The 22,579-nt window shown below is 50.6% G+C and overlaps 1 pseudogene; it reads right to left on the bottom strand.

Annotated features, from left to right (window-relative positions):
* Nucleotides 1-888: 888 nt before the first annotated feature.
* On the bottom strand, nucleotides 889-1,406 carry LOC128589122 (translationally-controlled tumor protein-like; annotated as a pseudogene).
* Between the last annotated feature and the right edge of the window lie 21,173 nt (nucleotides 1,407-22,579).

The raw sequence follows: 22,579 nt of genomic DNA on the forward strand, positions 1-22,579 counted from the left end.
GTCTCAACTCTTTCAAATCCAGATGGAGAAGCAAACATCTGTGTAAGGAGAAATTTACAAAGCAAATGATTCTGAAAGGTGTTAGGAGTTTCTACGATTAAAAAAAAAATCAGAGTCACAGATGTGCATGATCTTGGGAGTCTGGACCCCACATTGCAGAGGAGAGAATTCGTATGTACACCAGGCATTCAGAGAAGGGGTCCGAAGTGGAAATGGGAGAGAAGAACAAAAAAAATTTTTTTCCAACTAAATTCGTCTCTTTTTATTCTCTTGGTAATTTCTGCCACAGTTACTACTTCCGTTGTAGGTGATGAAATGTGTTAAGGCTCCACTTCAAGTGTTGGCACTGCTATGAGCATGGTCTCTCCCTTGACTGTAACTCAGAATTAAAACTTTGGATTCCTTTATATTCCAGTCTCGGTAGAGATTTCCACTGTAGAATTTATCTGATGACAGTCTTTTATGCTTTCTAGTAGTGGCCTACAACCAGTCTCTAGCTTCTCCATGAACACTACGGGATAGATTTAGTTTAAACATGTATTAACCTAAAAGGCATTCTCTTGAACGAGTTTAAATGCATTTTATTTTTATTTTTATTTTTTTTTGTGGTTTTTGGCCGGGGCTGGGTTTGAACCCGCCACCTCCGGCATATGGGACCGGCGCCCTACTCCTTGAGCCATAGGCACTGCCCTGCATTTTATTTTTAAACAACCTACATGACATGTTTTTCCTTAAAAACAATGCCTCCACTCCAAATAAATCAAGGTCAAAATAAATGAAGAGCTCGAGATGACATCAGTGCCATTTGTCTTAAGCCCTGGTGTTGTGTGGGTGACAAGCAGCAGCCAGTTATGACAGGTGATAGATCCAAAGAAATTGCCAAAGTTGTTAACATTTTTCCATTTCTAAACCATCCTTAAAGAAAGTCGCATATGGGGTCACACCATGCTCACGGGAGTCCAGGAGAGCAACCACGCCATCTGGATTCATGTTTTCACCAAGAAAGCACTGGTAGTTTTTGAAATTAGCCAGGAAGTGCTTGATTTGTTCTACAGCCCCTGTCATAAAAGGTTTTACTCTTTATGGTCTCTGTTCTTCAAGTTTGCCTTTGATTGACTTCATGTAATCTTTGATGTGCTGCTTGTAGGCTTCTATTGTGAAGCTGGTTTCCTAAAGTGATGGTTCATGACAATATCAACACCAGTGGTAACTGTGCTTTCAGTACCTTCGCACTCAGGTCCTTCAGTGGAAGTATTTCAACCAATGAGCGAGTCTTCAATGTTACCCTCTGTCCTACTGACCATCTTCCCGTCCACCTCCAGGCATAGGCCATTCGCGATCTCTCAGATCTTGTAAATGTCTGAGAACATCTCATGGTGGCTAATGAGATCCCTGTAGATAATCATGATGGTGAAGAAAGAAAGAAGAAAGAAAGCTGCAGTGCTAGCTTTGCAGGAGCCTGGAGCTTGGAGTGAGCAAGGTGGAGCTGTAGCAGCAGTGGGGAGAGGAGAGTGGGCAGAAATGGCCCAGAAGAGCAAATTTGAGGCACATTTTCTGCAGCACTGTGTGGACGAAAGGACAGAGCTCAGGAGAGGCAAAGGGAAGGCTCCCAGACAGAGTTACTGCTTCTGATCCCGGAGGACAGAGATCAGCAAGGACTCAGACCACTCGGGCAGGTGGAACAAGGGGCCTGTTTGGGGTGGGGAGTGGGGGAGAGTTCTAGGTGTGTCCTGAGGACACCTCAGTAAAAATGTCCTCAGTGCTGGCAGATTGAAGTTGGGGTTCCAAGTGTGAATGTGGGAACATACAGGTGACTTAGCAGGAACCAGAAGAACAAAGGACAGTGGGGACGTGCAAATCCCTGATTGGATCAGTCTATAACTCAAACCCGATGCATGGCAGGCTCTGGTGACTTGTTAGTCTGCACTGTCTGTGTCTAGAGCTCCCCATACCAGGGAAGCTGAGCGTGGTACTACAGGAAAGCCCACGGCAGAGACGCAGGCTCTAGGTATTTGCAACCAGACTGTGTTCTTCCTGCTGACAGGCTGCATGAAGCCTCTGCACCATGAGGAGGCAGCATGGGGATAATGGGGATGGCAATAGTGGCCCAAGACACATGTCCTCACGGAGAGGGAGAGGTGCTCATGGGACCAAGAGACTTTTGGCCTTTCAGTAGGTCTGGGGAAGGTTTTGCCTAGTTAGAAGTGAGTACCAGCACAGTGTTGGAAAGGGCCCTTTTCTGCCTGACTTCTCCTGCCCTTCCTTAGCCGCGGGTTTCCACTTATTCCAGTTGTCACCATCACAATAGCTCCCCCATCAGTGCTGGGTCTGTGCCAGCCTCACAAAGGCTATCTCATTGATCCTTGCACTAAAAGGCTTTGGGGAGATATCATCATCTCCATGTTGTAGCCAGTGAAAACATCCTGGTTCGCAAGTCTGGACATCCATGCTGATCTCAGCTCCAGGTGACAAGGACATCTCCCCCCGGTGTCACCCAACCCCTACAGTCTAAAACAGCATCATCTTCCTTCCCACCATTCTCTCTGTGTTCTTTGTCTCAGGGAAGGATAACAATTGTCCTTCCACTTGAGAACACAGCAACCCAGGGCCCATCCCCAACTCCCCCATTCCTCATATCTTTATTCCTGTATGCAGCCTGACCTTAAGTGATGGCACAGGAGCCACTTTGACTTCCCTGGCTCAGAAGCCTGCACTCCAGTCCATGCAGAACTAGGGTGTTCTCCGGATCCGTTCCAAAAGTCATCGCTCTTCAGTGTTGGCCCGGAATGTCACTGACAAGTGAGAATACCTGTTTCCCTCCTTCTTCTACACTAGCTGGATCCTGCCCAAGAAGCTGTTTGTCTCAGTAACACTACCCCAGTCCTGCAGCCTTCAGTCAGACACTTTTGTGTAGTGAGGGATTTTCTTCCTGTCCATGACTTGTCTCCCCAGTGACACTGTCTGCTACCTGGGCTCAGGACAAAGCTGATGATAGCCATTATGGAGGAAGGGTTCTCTGGGGAGCCCTGGAGAAGGGAAGAAAGAGGGCCTTGCTCTCAACTCCACCCCCAGCCAACACTGAGCAAGGGCTGTGCTGGGTATTGTTCTAAGTCCCCTTACACCTGTCACCCTCTGAACTGCCCTCGGACACCCACATCATCTGCGGTATTCCAACCAAGAATACACAAGTGAATCTAATCATGAGGAACCAAGAGACACACCAGAAGAAATGTTCTACAAAGTAAATGGTGGGTACTTGAAAATGGAAAGATCATAAAAGATGAAGACTGAGGAACTGCTCCAGGCTGACAGTGATTGAAGAGAAAGGACAACTGAATGCACTGTTGGATTGCAAAGTACATCCTGGACCAGGAAAAGCAGTTTTTCATTTGTGCTAGAAAATATTGCTTGGAAACTTGGGAATTTTCAAATCAGCTCTATACATTCCAGAATGGTGCCATAGCAATGTCAATGTCTCAATTTCAGTCACTTTCCAGAGGTTATAAGAGAGAATACCTTTACTTTTTGTAAACACCTGCTGCCATATTTAGAGGTAAATGAGTTCCACGGCTGCAACCTCCAGGATCAAGTCATAAAAGAAACAATAACAGGAACACAAGTGGAGAGAGAGAAGGACGATGCACTCATGGGACAAGTTATGATTTGGGGAAGGGCTACAGAAATTCTTTGTACTGTTTTTTGTAACTTTTACCTCTGAGAGTGAAATAAAAAGCTTTTCAGAAAATACTCTATGACAAAGGCCCAGAGGAGGAAACAGGGGCACACATGGGTTCAGGAACACCCCCAAGGCACGGCAAGTAAGTGGCAGACCTGAGATTCCAACCCAGGGGTTCTGGCTTGCCAGATTCCAGCTCTTGGCCACTTGGCCATCCTGATTCTAAAACTCATGGCGTCCACCTCTGCCAGGGTCCTCCGCCTTACCTCCCTCTCTTCCGGCTCCTCTTGGGAGGTGTTTAGTATCGCAGGCAGCATCTTCTGTACCAGTTTCAGATTCCTTGAGGTCCGCAGGGTGAAGCCAAATAATCTGTACAGGAAAGCCTAGGACGGTGGGAGGGCAAGGTCAGCCATAGTGTGCGGTGAGTCTGGGGAAGCTGAGGGGGGCCCTTCCCAGCATCCCCCTCTAAACCAGGCACCCTGGTCTCTATGAGGACTGGTTCAGGCACAATCTGACGGGGCAGGGGCTCACTCCAAAGGGAGGGAAACACTGCATTCCTGCCTCCTCAGCCTCTTTGGGAGAGGCCTCCTGACCTTAGGAAGCTTCCCTGATCTATACGCTGCCCACTTCCTGCCATAAATAGAAACAGATCCTCACATCTGCATAATGTGAAAATCAGAACTGTGTGGTCCTACAGGTACATCTCTCTCCTCTTCCTCTCTCCATCCCCTCATTGACATGGCCTCTGTCCTTGCTGAGATGCTGGGGCCCTGCCTATCTCCTACTACCTACAGGGATTTCCTGGTCCAGGCTCGCACCTTGGGGCCCAGCATTTCCTGAATTCTCCATGTGATTCCCTCTCCCTGAACTCTGAAAGATGCCGTGTCACTCACAGGTCAGATGCTGCCTCGTGAGCCTTCCCTGAGCTCCTAAGTTACTCTCGGGTGTACCACACTGTTCTGTCCCTCAGATCTCATCACTGGCACTGAGATCTTGTTTCTGTGCCTGTCAGGTGGGTTCTTGGCTCTCCCCACCCCCACATCCAAGATGAAAAGAGCTCAGAGTAGCTTCTCCTGGGCACCTAGCACAGGACTGACATAGGAAGCACTAAAAACGTCCCGGGGTGAACAGATGTCTGGCTTGCTCTCCGTTCACCCCCCAAATCCCTGAGAATACATTTGCCCCACACTGGCAGACGCCCTTGGTGCTACGCCCAGGCCCAAGGCTCCCTTCCTTCTGGCTGGCTACTGTCTTCTCCAGCACTGCCCCAGCTTCATCGCAGCCTCCTTGTCTGGACGTGCCTGGGAGCTATATTTACCCCCTCTCCCCTCCTTTCCCCAGACCAACCATGGACACCAGGGACAGGCAGGTCGGGGTGAGGGTGGTATAAAAGCTCCCTCACTAGGCTCAGGTCAGGAGAGGCTGGGGTGCAATTGACCTGCAGCGCTCCCCTGGACTCAGATCACAGCCTGGCTGAGCTTCTCCCCTTCTCTGCGTCCTTCACACTCCAGGTTCTCCGAGGGTGCTCGCATCTCCACCTCAGTCTCTGATGCTACAATATCTGACCTAAAGCAATTACTTCTCTGCTTGGCTGGCAACTTACTGTTCGTCTTCCCAGATGGATTCACTCCTGCCCAGGGGGATCCGTCTCCCCAGCATGCCCTGGGTGTCGGAGTTTCCCAGAACACTAGAGTTTCAGGGCTAAAGCCAGGAGCATCTTGTGCTCCACCAGGAGCATAAACCAAGGTGTATGAGCACCTCTGTGAAAGCTGCCCTCTCCAGCCCCACGGAGAGGCAAGGGACAGCTCCCTGTGACTTTAATTCATCTATTCCCTCAGGCACACAAGGGCCTCCCGAGGCCAGGGTCTGCTCTTTTTGTGATGTTCAGAGCCCAGCACAGGGCCTGCTGAGCTGTGGGTGTTCAGCGCACATTTCCAACCACATAGTTGTGGGTGAGGATCACTGCTTGCTTTAGTTTGCATTCCAAATAGACCCCCACAAAGCCCTGCACACAGTAGGTGTTCATTCATACTTGTTTGTGATTGAGGAGCAAACAGCCAGTCCCAGAAAGGAGGGCTCTGATCTGGAGCCTCTTCCTAAGCCCAGATAAAGTGCTGCTCAGTGACTGATAAATAAGATTAGCAAAGGAGAAAGCCAGATTCAAGCGCCAGTCCTACCTCGCACCTGCTCAAGACACTAACTTCCCCTGGATTCTGTTTTCTCACCATTGACATAAGGATAGTAGCAGTGACAGGTGCATTTAGCTTCCTGAGTTTACAAAGTGCCCGCACAGGGATCCTGCTGTTCCATCCTCATTAGCTTCCTTGGGATGTATGGCCATTTTTCTCTCTTCCCAAGTGAGGGAACTGAGACATCAGGACACTTGCCATGCAGAGCACATGAAGCAGCTGGAGGGGGCCCAGGCCTTCCCTCCTCAGCCCATGAGCTGTGAGATAGAAGCTCCCAAGCTTCTGACTCCGCTCTGGACCCTGACACAAGGCACAGGCCTTAGACAAAGGAGGCCTTCAAATACTGTGGGAACAAACCTGCTCAGATCTGACTTGGGCCACAATCTTTTCATGGCAACCAAGTGCCAGCTCCCCTCTGTTACATGCTAGTTGGGGAACCAGTTAGAATAAAAGATGGGGAGTGCTTGAAGAAGCCTGAATACCACCCATCTGACGCTCTCCATCTTACTTTGGTTCCTGGTGAGCCTCCCAGCTCGCTTTCCTCCCATCCCTCAATTCCTCATGGTATACGGACACTAGTGTGCTCCTCCCTCATGGCCTGTCCTTATGAGCACATCCCAAGCCCTTCTCCCCAGCACCCTCCACTACCCTCTGCTCCAACATCCCTTCTCCCCAGGCACACGCTCAGACCCACCTTCTGCTCTTCCTCATCCCTGCCATCCTGTATCCTCTCCAGGATGGCCAGTGTGAATTCCTCCAGCCAGTGGACATCCTCGATGGCCAGCAATGACTGGCTGGAAAACTGAGAAAGATGAAGGGAGAAGGGATCACACACAACAGCAGAGGGCTTTCTGTCCACAGAAGTGGGACATGAGACTAGCGAGTGGCAGGGTTGTTATCTGGAAAGAGGAGCAAAGAGCTCCAGAAATGGGGCAGAGCTGAAATACACAGGGGACAGGGGCTGGTCAGGACAGAGAATGACAGCTCAGTGACAAGGAAGGTAATGTCACCTGATGTGGACCAACAACCCTTTCCCTTTTAAGCTCCTCCCTTATTCTCCCGTTTGCTTCTGGATGATGGGAGTAAATATTCCCATTTTACAAATGGGGAAGCTGAGATGTGGAAGGGCAAAACTGCTTGCCAAAGGACACCCCTAAGGGGGGGAGGTTCTTCCCTTCCTGTCTGTGGAAGGAGGGATCTCAAGAGCATGGAGGGGGGCTGAGGTGGGGGCAGAGCCTAAGCCTTCAACTAAGGCTTGAATCAGAGGGCTTTGCCCTCCCACAGTTTTCCTCTGTGCTGCAGGCACCAGGAACCCAGGGTGCCCGGAGTGAGGTTCCTAGGCTCAGGGAGGTCCCTTGATGGGGGCCTCTGCCACTGGGGGTCCCAGGGCCTCGCTTCCATCTGGACTGTAGAAAGGGTGCCATGTCGGGGGTGACTGGTCTTGGGGGCGGCTCACCTGGAGCAGCCTGGTCTCCCACGCGTCCTGATCAAGGCATCTCTCTGTGTGCTCTGTGACAGGAGACAAAGCTCGCTGACCACCAGATCCGAGATCCCAGCAAGGAAAGAGCCCACACTGGACACTCGGCTGGGCCGGAGAGTCCAGCGTCTCATCTCGATCTCACCACAGTTCTGCATCAGAACTATAGTCCCCGCTCAGAGGCTCCAAGGCCTGAGTAGCCATCATAGACCAAACACACACAGCTGGCCGGTGTCCAAGTGAGGATTCCTAGCTGGGTCTGTCTGGTCCTGAGGCCCAAGTTCCACCCTGATCCTCCACCCACAGAAAGGAGCGGCAGGTGGTCTGAGAATTCTGGAGCCCCAGAGCTCTGGCCTGCATGTGAGCTAAGGTGACTGCAGGTCTCAGGGCGGGCCCCATCCAGACAGCACCCAGAGGCACAGAGGGCAGGTCCCAGGGCTGTTCATCCCTATAAGTTGCACCCTCTAACTTGTGACATCCACCCTGGGACTCCCACCCTAGGGACACTCCCACCCTTCTGGAGTTGGCCCCACTGCCCAGCTCTGTCCCTCCACCTGCCAGGATGCCCTCACCATACAGCATCTCCAGCATCTCGGGGATCTCCTTCTCCCACAGTGGGCCCACGCTTTCGTGCATGGCAGTATTCAGGGTGAGGAGGAGCCTCAGGGCGCTGACTCCAAACCCATCTCCCCTGTAGGGCTTCAGGGCGCACAGCTGGGAAACAGCAGCACACAGGAGTGGAGGGAGGAATTTGAGGGAAGGAATGAAGAACATTAGAACAAACCCACAGAGTGGTGCAGCTGACGCTCAGCCCTCCCGTTCTTTTTCACTGTGGAACATGTTCCCTCACAAGCCCTCAGGTGCCACCTCATCTGTGATGCCATACATGCTGTGGGATCCTGGGCAGCACCCCCTTGTGCTGCTGAGACTCCACTTTCCCCCATGGGTTCCTCTGTGAGTGTGCTCTTCACACTTTACTCTGGGTGGTGAGATCATCCCCAGGGTCACCTCCCTCACTGACACTGAGGACACCTCATAGGCATTTACAAGGGTGGTCTATGCCTTATCTGTCCATGTGCTCATAATGTCTATGACAGGAACTGAAAAAGGACTTGCTGGGACAAGGAGGTCCAGAAAGGCATGGGGACTTGTTTACAGAGACGCTGACAGGGAGGCCACACAGGAGACGGCCAGGCTTCCAGTCTCCCATTTCTCCCTGATCCCAGTCCAACCCTGGTGCCCAGTGCCTTCCTCCAAGCCCTTTGAAAGTCCTTGCCCCAACACCTTCTTCTACACCCAGGGTAACGAGCAGGACTCAGCTGATGTGGAATGATCGGGAGTTGGACGGACAGATGGAGATGTCTATCCCGGCATCACTTACCGCAAGATGGATGAGGAGGCCCTGTGGGGAGATGAGCTCAAACGCTACAACAAAGAGAGGATAAAAGAACAGGAAAGTGTCAGGGCAAGCTCTGGGGCCACCTTCAGGCCCCCACCACAGCCCCAGCTCAGGACTTCCAAGGAGGAGAAAAGGCAAGATGGAGAAGGCGCTGCTGTGCCAGGGCCTGGGATTTATCCACTCAGGCTAAAACATAAACCACTGCCATTGCAGCTTATAGAATAAACAAACACCAAGTTGGAATGGACACCCTCACCTCATCCGTCAACCCCCGGGATGAGAGGTCAGGGTGGGTGTGTGAAGAGTGAGGCAGAACTGAGGCAGAGGAGGAACAAGAACAGGGAGGTCCGTGTGCCCGTGACGGTGTGTTTACCACCCCTGGGCTCTGGGCTTTGAAATGGGGAGCAAAGGGCAGAGGACCTTGTGTGTGGCTGCTGTCTTCATGACAAGGCTGCTTTCTAGCCCTGGTGAGGGCAGATGGGCTCAGGCTTTGACCCTAACCTTTCATCTTCCTCCCCAATCTGGGACCAGATGTGGTCTTTAGCCCCACTACACCACTGACCCGCAGGCCATACATCACAAGGTCTCAGACTGTGCTCACCCCCATACCTGGAGCCTGGAGCTTAAAAGGCCACCACCCCATGAATGCTCCCCCTGCACTCACTTCTTTGGTGGATGTCAGGGGCCTTGCCCTGGGCCTGGGCCCTCAGAGCCACCTCCGTGGCACTCTCACTCAGCACCACGAAGGCCGAGGTGTGGTCGGGCTTACACATCAGGCTGAGCAGCTCAGGCAAGGGCACCTGGAAGCGGACATGCCAGGGCTTCAGTGACAACCCCTCATCAGCCCTATCACCTGTCCTCCAACCCATGGCATAGATGCCTTTTGTAGCGGGGCCTGAGGACAAGGCTGCTATCCCCCAGGCCTTCCCATTGTCTTTGTTTGTGTCTCAGCCTCTCTCTCCTGTCACCCATATTGGTAAAATGTCACCACAGTCCTTGTTAAAATGGCATCAGAAAGGATTCAGTAAGATAGAGGGCCTTCCCAAAATTTGAATTGTGTTCACTGGAGAACATTCCAGAGGCAGAGGAAAGGTGAGAGATCTGGAGACAGAAGTTGCTGAGAGGGAATGGGGATGCTGCAGGGAGGAGGGGCCCTCTTGCCCACGTGCCCACTGCTCAGCAGTCAGCTCCCAGGAGCCCCCAGGAACACTTGGAGGCTGCTGTGAGCACCTTCCCCTTTCACACAGAAGGAGAAAGTGCAGCCCTCAGAGCAACTCACTCAAGATGTCACAGCCAGACCCCTACAGAGGGACTGAGACTTGGGACATTGGGTCTTCAGACTTACACAAGGAGATGGAGATGGGGAGATGGAGGGAAGGGAGAGGAAGGCAGTCTGGGGGTTAGAGGAGTGGGCTGGGAGACAAGGGAGCAGAACATGGGCGGCCTCTTTGACCCCAGCTGTTTGTACCGTCTGCAGGATCTTTAAACACGTGCTTTGGCAGCACATGTCCTCTTCATTCTGGAGAAAGGATGAAAGAACAAAGATCTGAAAGCAAGGCCAGCTGACTCTCCTGGGTCAAGGCCAACCCCGCCCATCCTGCCAGCCCAGCCCTTGCCACTCTGTTCCTCACCCTGCCCTTTCTCTCTGCCCTCCCCCCAGGCTGGCTGCCTCCCTTGACCCTCAGGGCTGGCCCCCGCTCACTGATGGGTCTGCCATGATGATACTGAGGACATAGTCCATAACGACACCACCTTGAGTAAGGTCCAGGTACTGATGGTGGCCCAGCACCTCAAGGAATCCCAGGAGAGCCACACGCACCTGTGGGGCCACAGACTGTCATATGCCAGACAGCAAGGGACCTCAGGGAGGCCATCTGGCCTCTTGGGCTGCAAGTGAGGACACGGAGCACCTCAGCAGGTTAGAGAGGTCTTCGGGGGAACATGGTCTCATGGTTCCAAGTCCACTATGACTCTTCAGTGAACCCTGTGGCCATGCCAGTGTTCCATCACGGAACCTGACCACTTCTGGAGTTCTGACTGACATCAGCTCCCAATACCTACCTGGAGAACTCCCAGCACTGAGCTTACCCACCCTATGTGTCCTCAGAGATACCTGGGCAGGGGAAAACCTGAATCCAGGAAAGGTCCCATATTCTGGGCTTTGTTAATCAAGCCAGGAACAAATCCTGCAACTCCTGAGGGCCCACTCTCTACATGAGCCTTCTGCGGATTGGGGCCGTGTCTTTTGGGATGACACCACTCCCCTACATTTAGTGCTCAGAGCCAATGTGCCCTGTTCTCTCCCTACACTGTCCTGCAGCATCCGAGCTGGGAGTCTCTGCTGCCTCCAACCCTGGCTGTAAAGCTTGTACAAAACACAGCTGCCCAGACCCCACTCCAGGACACAATGCTGAGGCATTTGTGCCCTCTACAAACTGAGTTCTCAGGGCACCGATCAGTACTATTTGCAGCTCCATGGCTCCTAGATGACAGCACAATGCTGCCCTGAGGAAAGGCTTCATAGGAGGCACATTGGAGACACCTATCTGCTTAGTGGCCTTGTCCTGGGCTTTGCAAAACCCAGATGTATCCCAAGGGCAAGGGCCTGAGGTTGGAATTGGCTTGGGTAGGGTGCCCTCCCTTCATCCTCTTTTACCAACACCCTCTCAAGGGACCATGAAGTGGACCTCAAGGTCTCAGAATGCAATGACCCTCCCAGTGCAAACACACAGCCCCTGAGCTCACTGGTCTTTGGTCCTTCTCAATCACTGATAGGATGGAGTCCATCACCTCCGTCTTCAGCTCCTCTGTCAGGGGCACTAGAGAAAACACAGATGTGCAGCAGGAGGGAAGCTTCCTCTGTCCTCCTCTCTTGTTTCAGGAGACACAGGAGGATGGACAGGTGGGAGATCCAGGTGCAGCCCTGGTTTTCAAAGGCCAGGCTGCATCTTCAGAGGTGTCAGCCACCCTTCCTCCTTCCAACTGCATGGAGATTGACCAGCCGAGATGGGGAAATGCCCTGAGACAGTCCTTTCACCAAGCTGGCCCTAGAGCCCCAGCATGCCAGTCTCCAGGACTACCAACACAAACGTCCTCTCAGGCAATCCGCCCTCCCACCCTCTGTGCATGTCAGCCTGTAGGACGTGGCCTTGCCCTTTCTCACCGTGAGTGCCCTTGGGGATGGCCTCCTGCCCTGTCTGTGGTCCACCACTCTGTGAAGCCCGACCCAGCCTCTGATGGATCCCTTTCTGCATTCATGCCCACTGTCACTGGGCACCGGTGGCAGCTACTCAGTGCACATGGCCTGGCATCGTTTCCGCAGAAACAGTCTCCCTCTTCCCTGCCCACCAGAGAGCTCATAGAGAGCAGGGTACAAGTCTTCCTGATGTGTGTTCTCAGTGCCCAGCACTGTGTCCAGCACAGAGTGGGTGTGCAAAATAAGTGCTTGCCTAGAGGTGACACCTGCTCTTCATTAAAAGAGTCAGAGATAAAGCACCATAAAGCAACCTGCGTGACAGGCGCTGTTTTCAGCACACATGCACCTGTGTGCTCACTAACCCCTCACAGGCAGCTAATATTTTAACCCCCAGTTTTCAAATGGGTACACAGAGGCACAGACTAAAAGGGATTTGCTCGAGATTGCCCAACTGGTAAGAGGCAAAGCCAGGATTTGGACTCACAGAGTTTACTTTAAGTTTAAAACAGTGGTTTTCATTACAAGGCTGCACTGTGTCTCAGAGAAAGGAGATTCCCCTGGAAAGAACGATCCCAGGAGCCCCAGGGCCACAGCCTTTCCACTCACCTCCGGGCACCACCACCCTGAAGGCCTCAAGAGCAGACATAGCTGTTCTTTCATCTGCAGATTTCACTGCTTCCTTAAGAAACTGGAACACAGGATCCCTGCTTAACTGGCCTACCAGAAAGGTGTGAAGAGAAGAGAATCATGGGTGTGTAGGTAGCAGGTCATAAGATGGAGTAAATCAGGCTCACAGCAAACCAGTAATGCTGGGCGGGACAAATTAGGGTCCAGCAGGATGGAGAAAAGAAGGAGGAAGACAGAGAAGCGCAGTTTGTGCGGCATTTCCCGTGTGCCAGGGGTGCTGCTGAAAGCTTTTGCTGAGCTAGGTCTTGGTGCCCCTCTCCTGCCCCTGGCCAGCCCCTGCTCAGCAGTGCCAATGACATTGTCTCCTTTCTGAGCTGGGAATCCCCACAGAAGAAAGGGAAAATGGGGCAGGGACCAGCCAATGCCTGTTCCCTTTCAGATCATTTCATTTTAGGCAAAGCTCTAAGGAATTCCTCAGCTTCTGGTCTAGAAGGATGGAACCCTCCTTGGAAAACTCCGGTCTCCCTCTGGTCCAGGAACAGACAAAAGTGGTCCTGATTGTACACACACATGTTTTTGCATACACACACACACACACCTGGGGATAGGCAAATGTGTTCACTTACTCAGGGAGTAGAAAGCTCTCTGGACTAGGCTGTGGCTCTGTAAAGAGACAGCTGGGGGCTCTCTGTCATGATCATGCATCTGTGGGGAGACCAAGGCCGTCAGTCATGGAGAACTGAAATCAGGGCCCCTCGGAGTGACTGAGGAGACTGGGGCATGAAATCATGACAAGTGTGGTGCCTACTTATGAGGCAAACAGGAAAACAGGACCCTGGAACCCTCCTCCCTTCCCCACAGGGAGAAAGATAGCAGCTAACAAATCAAATACAAGGGTCTCCCCCTTTTGCAAAATGTCACTAGTCCATTTCCACTCCATACCACAGAAGCCCTGGCACTTCCCACTGGCTGACAGAGCAACTGAAACCCCCTCCCCTTTCCCCAGAGTTTCAGGGGAGCAACAAAGGCCTTTCAGCCCAGGACAAATACAGGGTGTGCCCAATTGACCACAAAGATTCCTCTTTGCATCCAGAATCCAGGAACCTACCTGTTCCAGGAGAGCCTGAGGTTGTACAGCTAAGGTCGCCATGTGAAAGACTCCTGTGCTGGGTGCAGGGGGTGACCTACTCTGGGGAAGCCATCCTCTCCAAAGCAGAGAAAAAGGGTGATCCCAGGATGCTCCTAGCAGCGGGGCACTCACCTGCTCTAGCAGGATGGCAGCAATGTTCCTTGCCTGGGACCTCAGCAAGATATCTCCACGTCTCCTATGGTAGAGTTCCTCCAGAACGTGACAGAGACACTGTGTGAGGGACAGTCAGGCTAAGGTTCCCAGCCCCTTGCACAGCCTCCAGGGAAATGCTCTTTCCTCACATCTCCCTTTTAAGGATGGTCCAAGCCATCATCATTGGACAGAGCCCTCTAGGGACCTCCTTCCACAGCCAAACACAGCCGGGACCTGCCCTCGGGCTCCATCCAGGAAGCTATGATGAATTTCAAATAAGCTCATTATTCCTCAAAAACTGTCATGAAATTCAGCAATGAAGCTGTTGGCTGACTTGGAAGAAACAGGATGAATTAATTAATCATGGCCAGAGCAAGAACTGGTTCTATTCTCTGATACTAAAAGTTCTGGAAATTAAATGTATGAGCCTGGATATATCCCATCTGCCTCATGGAGTCTTCTGTTTTGTAGGTTGTTCATAACACCGGTGCGTGGAAACAGTCTCAGAGTCTGTTTGAGCACACTCCATTTGTTTTCAAAGCAGCTTTTGTGGAAGTATGATGTAAATGTCACAAACCACATATTTTAAATGTACAATTTAATCCATTTTGAAAACATATACACCTGCGAAACTATCACCACACTTAAAAGAATATTCTTTCCATCACCCCCAAAACTTTGATCTTGCCTCTGTGAAATCCCTCCTTTCCTCTCCCCACTGAGGCCACTAGTGCTCTATTATCTGTCTCTGAAGGTCTGTCCCTTACATTTCATGAAATGGCCAAACTGTTTTCCAAAGTGTTGTGCTGATTCATTCTAACAGATTTGTACTGGATTCTCATATATTTCCATTTACTTAAGCCTTCTTTAGCTTCTCACAGCAATGATGAGCAGTTTCCAGTGTACAGATTGTATGCATCCAGTCGCATTGATTCCCAAGTATTTCATATGTTTATATAGCTGGTCGTGTTAACTGCAAATAAAGACAATTGCACTGCTTCCTTCCTGATCTGTTTGCCAATTTGGTCAAATTGTGTCATGGCACTGTTCACATCTCTCATGTGTATGTTGCTGTCCTATCAATTATTGAAGGAGGCACGTTGGAATCTCTGTAGTTATGAGTTTGTCTGTTTCTTCTTACTGTTCTGTCAGTGTATGCTTTAGCTATTTTGAAGCTCTGCTATTACATCCATAAACATTTAGAATTATTGGATGCTCATGATAAATTGACCGCTCTATCATTATGAAATGACCTTCTTACTTTACCCTGACGGCCTGCCCGATGGACCCCTCACGTGGGTCAGACAGACCCCACCCCCAGGCAGAGCCGGTTAGTGCTAGTTATTGTCCAAAGAAAGTGTACAGTGGACTGAGAAATATCCGGATTCTTAATGACTGTCGCCTGGAGTGAGAGAGGAGGTGAGAGAAGGAGGAAGAGTGTGGCCCAAATATTTCCATGATTAGCCCAGACTCGGGCAGGAATCTCAGCTCCTGACCATTCTGTAGACCAGCACATTCGATATAAATTTCATCCTCCAAATCATACACTTGCTGCACAAAGCAAACTCTGCTTCACGCCCTTAGACATCTCCCAGAGTTACCACCCAGATGTGTGCCAGGAGGCGAGGATATGAGAGGCTGTGGTCAGGCCACTGCTGGAAAAAAACTCAGAGCACACATGTGAGGATGGCCACCTCTTCATGTACCAGGCAAGGGCGCGGAAGTGGCAGTGCAGGGGCAGACTCAAACAGCGCTCTCTGAAAACTTGATGCTAATGGAGCTTCCCATTCAAAAACTCCTCCTCTTGGAAATTCACAAATGCAGATAGCATATGCAGCAACAATGAAAAGTGTGCCTCTCAGATGCCAACTCAGATTGACCAGCATCTCTAGCTGCCAGCCTCTGGAATCCACCACTGTGTTAAACTGAGGCCAGACTCTCAGGGCTGCTCTGGGCCAGTGTCAGTCACTAAGACAGGCTTTTAACTAAGACAGGCTACTCCAGACACACTTGGGACTTCTCTGATGGGTGACTTTGGTCCAATCACTCCCTGTTTTCACTTTCTTAGAACTACACTGGGATCGAGGACCTTCCCATCGTCTTTCCTCCTCCTATTAAGGATCAGGCCTGCATCACAGACTGATGGCTCTCCAAGCCTCCTCTGCACCCTCCTTATTTTCTGTCATAGGGTTTTCTCCAATAAATCTCTCACAATCCTAGCCCCATCTCAGTAGTGGCTTCTTGTAGGTCCAGACCAACCCACACATCAGAAGCTATGAGGAGTCCTACATTTGGGAAACTCATTTAGCTCAGTGTTTCCCACTCATTCTGCTAAATGATGAACCTTCTTTTTCTTGGAAGACTCATGAAGAGGTATTGGGAACACGAACTGAGAAATGCTATAGGAAAGGGCAATCTAGAAGTTGGGGTTCCGGTTCTGGTTCTGGGTCCGCTGCTAATAAAAATCCTCTAATATTAGAGTCATCTTTCTACTGTAGGCAGAATTTGGAGATCACGCAGAAAATTCCAGACCTCTGTGTCCACACTCCCTTGGCCAGTTATTCAATCAAGCATTAGTCTAGGTGTTGATGTGAAAGAATTTTGCAGAGGTAATTAAGGTCCCAAATCAGCTGACCTTAGAATAGGGAGATTGTCCCCTTGGGCTTGACCTGACCGCATGAGCCCTTTGACATTCTGGGTCTAGAGGTCAGAGACAGGGAGGGCAGAGGGATTTGAAGCATGACAAGGACTTCCTAAGGGAAGCCATTGCTGGCTTTGAAGTTGGAGAGTGCCTCAGAACAAGGAACATGAGTGACCTCTAAGGGGTGAGAACCCCAGGATGAGAGACAGTGAGAAAAGAGAGAGCTCAATCCTATAACCCTGAGGAATCAATTTTGTGGCAATTTGCTGCACAGCAACAGAAAGGGACTATAACTGCACACTGTGCTTTCACAGCCATAGCACTGTGGGGACCGCACAGTAATCTTGTGGTACAGGTGCACTGCTACCGTTTTATAGGTGTGGAGAAAGAAACTCAGGGAAGGTGCCTGACTGGCTCAAGCCTGACAGCTGGTAAATGCCTCTTGGAACTCACATGTAAGTGGTCTCCACAGTCAGCCTGGGCACATGCCCCCCAGCCAGGTGAGCCCTCAGAACCTGTGCTCCTCACCAGCACAAACAGGGCTGGGGGTGGGGAGAACGAACCACATGCCTTGCTGTGCCACCCTCCCCGCAGGGCTGCTGTGGGGAACAAGGCTACCGGAGGGACAGAGATGTCTACCACCACCTTACAGAGGGTAGTGTGTGAGACAGAAGGCCTTGGCTTGGAGGTGAGTTGGTGAGTAATCTCAGCGAGTGCCCTCTTGTGTCTCAGGGGTGTTCTTCCCTAGGAAACTGCCCAGTCACCCCAGAAGGACTCGTGGCTGCTCTCTTATGTCCATCTCCATATCTACTTCCAGTTGTGACAGAACGTGATGCTTTGTCCATCTCACAGACAGGGTACTTCCCCTTGCACGTTGTGGCCTCCTGAACAGTGGGCAGGGCCACTCAGGCCAGGTCCTTTCTGACCAGCCCGTCATGACAGTCTGTCAAACTCACCCAGAGGTCTCCTGGGGAACATTGCTTCCTTTGTACCTTTTCCTCTCTTCAGCAGCCTCCTCCCTCCTTGGCCCTACTTCCTTGCAGAAATCTACCCTCCTCTCCACCATCCTGGGAGATACTTAGACGCCTCTTTCTTGCTAAGGCCTAAATTACAGCAATTTAGAGGAACAGTTCTTAATTGAGGACAAAATGTGTGCCAATTCTATGTGAATATGCCTTTCAAGGGATCTGAGTCTTAAAACAGGCTGATAAGTTGTAGCTGGGTTATAGCTTTCATGTGAGAGTCCCAAATTAGTTTCATAGTAGGGCTGTGTACATTGGGTACTTTTTCTTCCATTCTTGGGATACTTTACTAAGAAGAATATGTTCCAGCGCATCTTACAGCAGTATTTGCAAAACTTGGTAAATGTAGAATGTAAATGTTTTGGCACAGTAACTGAGATAACGCCAGAAAGGCTATGTTAACCACTGTGATAAAAATGTGTCAAATGGTTTATGAAGCGAGTGTACGATGCCCCATGATCATATCAATGTATACAGTTATGATTTAATTAAAAAAAAAAGAAAAAAAAAAACAGGCTGATAGTCACTGGATAAAACTATTTCTCCAGACTCCCATGTAATCTGGGCTCTTTGGGGTTCCTGTGTGTGTCAGAAAACATGGCTGTGGCAGGGCCCAGTAGCTAACACCTGTAATCCCAGCACTCTGCAAGGCGAAGGCAGAAGGATCCCTTGAGCTCAGCAGTTCAAGACCAGCCAGAGCAATAGTGAGACCCCATCTCTACAACAAATTGAAAAATATGCTGGGCATGGTGGTGGGTGCCTATAGTCCCAGCTACTTGGGTGGTCGAGGCAGGAAGATCACTTGAACCCAGGAATGAGGTTATGAACTAGACTAAAACCACTACATCCCAGCCTAGGCAGCATAATGTGACTTTGTCCACTCCCGCCCCCCCACTCCAAATGTCCATGTCCAGTCCCTGGGCTGCAGTTATCACAGGCTATACAGGAACTGGCAACAGAAAGAGTCCAAGACACATGAGGATGCTCCATTCATGGGCAAATTTCCAGGACTTTGCTCTTTGGTCTCACTCATGGGAACCAGTCCCTTCCCACGTGTCCCCAAGCTTATCTGAGCACTGGGCCTCAATGCTCTCACTGCTCCCTTTACATTCAACCTCTCCTGACTCAGTCTGCCTCCCTTTATTTGAAAAATCATAATCTTATGTGTGTGTGGCATGCAACATGACATTTGGAAATAGGGGTACACATGGACTGGATAAAGTTTGGGCTAATAAACATACACATCATCTCATACGCCATCATTTTATGTGGTGAGAGCACTGAAAACCTATGCACCAATTTTCAACTGTTTTTGTCCACACGGAAGTGATGTCAAGTGCTGTTTGCCTTTCTCTGCCTGCTTTCTTTGACTTAGCACAATGCCCTCCAGTTTCAGTGTCATGTTGTCACGAGTGACAGGAGGTCTGCCTGTGGAAAGGCACAATCACTTTGCATTGCACACATATGCCACATTATTTTAACTGCTCATTCTAGATGGATACTTAGACCGACTCCACACCTTGGCTACTGTGAATAAGGCTGCAATGGGAAACCAGGGAAATCTTCCCGTGTCTGTCCACTGAGAGTGATGTTAGCTTTGGGCTTCTCACATGTTCTCCTTACTGTGTTGTGGCACATTCCATGTACACCTCAATGTTGAAAGGTTTTCCTCCTTAAAAGGTATTAAGTTTTGTCAAATGATTTTTCTTCCTCTCTCAAGATAATCATCTGTTTTTTTCCCTTCATTCTCCTAATATGCTGTATCATATTTATGAATCTATGGATGGTGAACCATCCCCTAAGATCATGATGAAGGATGCTTTCAATGTGCTATTGAATTTAGTTAGGTGTATGGGGTCGAATTTCTGCATGTATGTTCCTCAGGGATGTTGTCCCATAATTTGTTTTTCTTGTAAGTGTTCCCGTCTGGTTTTGGGATAATGGTAATTCTGGCCTCATGAGTTTCTTCAATTTTATTCAGTTTGAGGAGAAGAGTTTGGGAGAAGTGTTGTTATTCTTTCTTTAAATGGTTGGTAGACTTCAGCAGTGACACCTCAGGTCCTGGGCTTCTCTTTCATGGGAGACTTTTTAGCATTGATCCACCACCGTTACCCATTATTGGTCTATGATGTCTGCCTCATTCTTCAAAAAGCAATTCCAATGTCACCCCTCTGAAAAGCTTCCTTACTTTCTTACAGGCACAACTAGTCACAGGTTCTCTGCTTCTTCTGGTTGCCCCTCCCCATAAGCTAGAAAGCAGCTCCAAGGCAAACACAATGACTTATCCATCCCCACTTCCCCAGCCCTGTTTAGAGCAGCTGCTCAATAACTGTGGGACGCATTCAATCAGGTGTCAGCAAACCTGTGTAAAATGCCAGCTAAGCAATGTTTTAGGCATTGCCAGCCAGAGGGTTTCTGTGGCAGCTGGCTCACTCTGCTGTTGTGTTGAAACCTTGGACAATGAACAGACTCTACATAAATGATGGGCATGGCTGATTTCCAGTAAACCTTGTTTATGAATGCATGCTTCAGCATGAACTACTCAATAAATATGAAATATACGAACTAGGTTCACTTCCTTCTCACCTCCACCCTGCTCACCTGACAGATGTAGAACGGCCTGACATCTAAGGATGTTAAATTGCTCAGCCACTGGATGAGCCAGGTTACCTGCCTCTCAAGCTTGGTCAAGGGTAGGAGGATGAAGAGGTGGCTGATTGCCTCCATGGCTCTCTCTGCGACCTGCATCCAAGGAGACAGAATGAGCTGCCTCAGCTCATCACTCATCTGGGTATTCCCAGGCCCTGACACAGTGCCTGGCAGGTAGAGGGTGCTCAGCAAATGCAAAGGACAGGACTGCATAATTCATGAGTGAATGGACACTGGAGTGTTTTCTGACTGTGTACCTATTCTTGACAATGGGAAGAAGTGGCTGAAGAGGGTCCCCCTGCCACTCTGAAAGAGTCCTTTGAGTTAGCCTTTCACAAGCAGGTGGACAGACACTGCCTTTCCCTCCACCTTTGCTCAAGCCTCTCTCCTTCAGCCTATCCACCCAACCCCAACTACCTCCCAGTCCCACCTTGCTTTTGCTGGCCAGGGGCCTATGATGGTAGAACAGCAGGAGAGTGATGTGGGCCTTGCTCCTGATGCCATTGACGATCCAATTCTTCATGTCCTGTGGCAGTGCAACTGCCTTAACTAGGACCTTCTGGGCCCCGATGGCCAGTCTTCTGAGCACTATGAGAGAGCAGGGAGTTGGAGCTGCTGGTCACCTTTCCCTCCCCACAAGGGAAACAGACACACAGACATGTGTGCACAGTCCTCCCACAAGACGCTAAGGAGATCTCTGGGATCCTGTGCTGGAAACACTTGCCGTTCAACATCTCCCCAGCTATCCTATCCTCTCTTCTGATGGCACCTGGTCCACATAGAGAGGCAAGGAAACTGGTGAGGCTCTCAACACTCATAGCCATCTTTGGTCCTGGCCCCAAACCAGGAGACGGAGCATGGCATCCGCTCCCACTCTGGCCCACTCCCAGCCACTTTCCAACCCTTCCCTGGGCTTTGGCATCTATATAGAGAGACCCAGTCTTTCCCTGCCCATCTTTGCTCCCTCCCTAATTCCCACAGCTTTCTCCAGGGCCCTCGACCCTCACCTTGACACAGCAGCAGCATGTTCTCCTCTTTCCGCGTTTTTCTCAGCAGGCTTAGAATGTTTCCCCAGGTGGTAACGATGTACTTGTCTATCTCTGGGAGGCAGAGAGCAAGAATGATAGCCCCTTGCTAGGGAGGAGCTTTCCAGCCTTACTGCAGGGGAATAGGCTTTGTTGATTAGGGGCCATGTGGCCCGGCTTCTCGGCCTGACTTTATCTGCAAAGGGTCTGAATGTCCTGGAACAAGGCCTGAATCCCAGCTTTTGTGGCTGGGAGATGGGCCTGCCACCCCAACCCGGCTGCATGTGGGAAGGTACGCTGAGAAGGGAAAGCTCCATGCGTCAACACTACACACAAAGCCAGCGGCTACTAACACCTGCACACATACCCATATGGGAACATGTGCCTGACCTCAATGGGAGAACATTTGTCCTGATTGGGTCAAGAGATACATTTCCAGCCTCTAATGCTGTGGCCCCTGGCCTTACCAGGTAGCACTGCCCTTGTGCTTTGTCCTTTGGACTCTGATGTCCACAAGGACAATAAGCTATGCAGTCACTTTGGCAGCCCATGTCCAAGTGGTCAACTAATGGCAGGAAATGTCATTTTCCTAGTGATTTGGTTGGTTTTTGATTGAGATAGATGAGTGGAACGGGTAAGAGAATGATTGCTGTCACCAGGTGTACGGGGACACTGTGGAGGATGCCGATTGTGTGGTGGCTCTCTACCTCATCCTGCCACAAGATTGCCCATCCAGGCCACTTATCCGACCCACAGCCTCAGTGTCTCCTCCTTGCAGATTGCTGGCCTCCACCCCATCACTGCTTAATGGAACTTTCCCTTCTCCTGTCTCCTCCATCTTTGTTCCTCAACCTTCTCCCCAGCCCCAGTCTCTTATGCCCTAACACCCTTCCTTCTGAGCCATCCCTGGTCCCCAGGAGCTCCTCCTGAGTTCCTATCCACCCCACAGGGATCCTGGTTTGTCCTCCCTGCTCTACACACCCCCATAATGGCCCAAGTGGAGCTGTCCTATGAGATTAGAATTGGGAGATTAGAGAGTCCACACAGTGCTCCTCCCCTCTGCCACGTCCTCTCCACACACAGTCTCTCCTCTCACAGGGGTGCGGACCTGGGTGGAGGCTGAGTCTCCCCACTGCCACCAGAAGGCTCCTTGGAGGCATTGTCTTGTTAGAGGAGTCATCTATCATATTGAGAATCATGTCTAAGTGGTGGGATCCCAGAGACACTAGCACCGAGGTACACCTCTCCTCCAGTTTTCTGCGAGGCGCCTAGAAAGAGAAGGACTAACTATATTCAGGCTAATCCCCAAAACAAGTTGCCAGGCGATTCTCTTCTCTCAAGAGGGCAGGAACTCAGTCACCTCAACCTCCCAACTTTCACCTTCCCAGGGGTGGAG

The sequence above is a fragment of the Nycticebus coucang genome, chromosome 6 (assembly GCF_027406575.1).
Source record: "Nycticebus coucang isolate mNycCou1 chromosome 6, mNycCou1.pri, whole genome shotgun sequence".
NCBI lineage: Eukaryota > Metazoa > Chordata > Mammalia > Primates > Lorisidae > Nycticebus > Nycticebus coucang.